Consider the following 935-nt stretch of genomic DNA (forward strand, 5'->3'; position numbering starts at 1 on the left):
ACCTTGAGGAGCCCACTACTTACAGCCCATTTGTCCCCAACATCTAACCTTTGGTGATCAATTATTAATATGACAAATTTGCAGCCCCAGCTACCTCATGTCCATTGTCCGCAACATGTGTCTGTCGGGCAATCACGGGTCCTTAATTAAGCCCTCCCTTTCTTCACTTCCAAAGAGTTCTCCTTGTATTGGAAAAAGAAAAAGATTTAGACCTTCTTTGATAATCTAATGTAACATTTAAATTTAATAAATTCAAATATTAATATATTCAGATTCGTTTGATAGCAAATGACATTGAATTTTTTAGATAAAACTTGCTCTCAAAATTAAGTGATAAACTATTCACTTGTTATTGAATGTGATATGTACTCAAATATATTAGATTTAATGCTTGACAATTCAATAATTCAATAAATTCAACTTTTAGATTTTAGATTTTAAATTTCAAACTTCAGTTTTTAAATTTCAATTTTATCAAACGCACCCTTAATATCCATTAATCCCAGAAACCCAACTCCGCGAGGCAACGGTGAGGTCCCGATTCGGTCTTCCCTTTTTACTTGTAAAGTCTAGAGTTTCTCCTTCATTCATGTTACAAAAAAAAAAGGAAAAAAAGGAGGAAGTTAACATCCATTATTCCGTTTGCATCTCTCTGAATTTTCTACAGGTAATATTGTACAGCTCAGAGTTCTAGAACTACGAATGGGATGCATCAATTTTAACCGAAATTATTTTGTCTCCCATAAGGAAGATTTCATGGCATTTGGCCTTCTTTCAGACCTAAAATAAAGGGGGTAAAAAAAAATTTCATGGCCTGAAAATTGAAGCCCATGCAATCCTATCTTATGCCGACTTTGATGAGGTCCCATCGGGTGTTTCACACTTTCTTCGTAAAGATTTGCAATTCACTTAAACGTCCTTGGGAAAGGTAATAG

This window comes from Coffea arabica, chromosome 10e, assembly GCF_036785885.1.
Source record: "Coffea arabica cultivar ET-39 chromosome 10e, Coffea Arabica ET-39 HiFi, whole genome shotgun sequence".
Classification (NCBI taxonomy): Eukaryota; Viridiplantae; Streptophyta; class Magnoliopsida; order Gentianales; family Rubiaceae; genus Coffea; species Coffea arabica.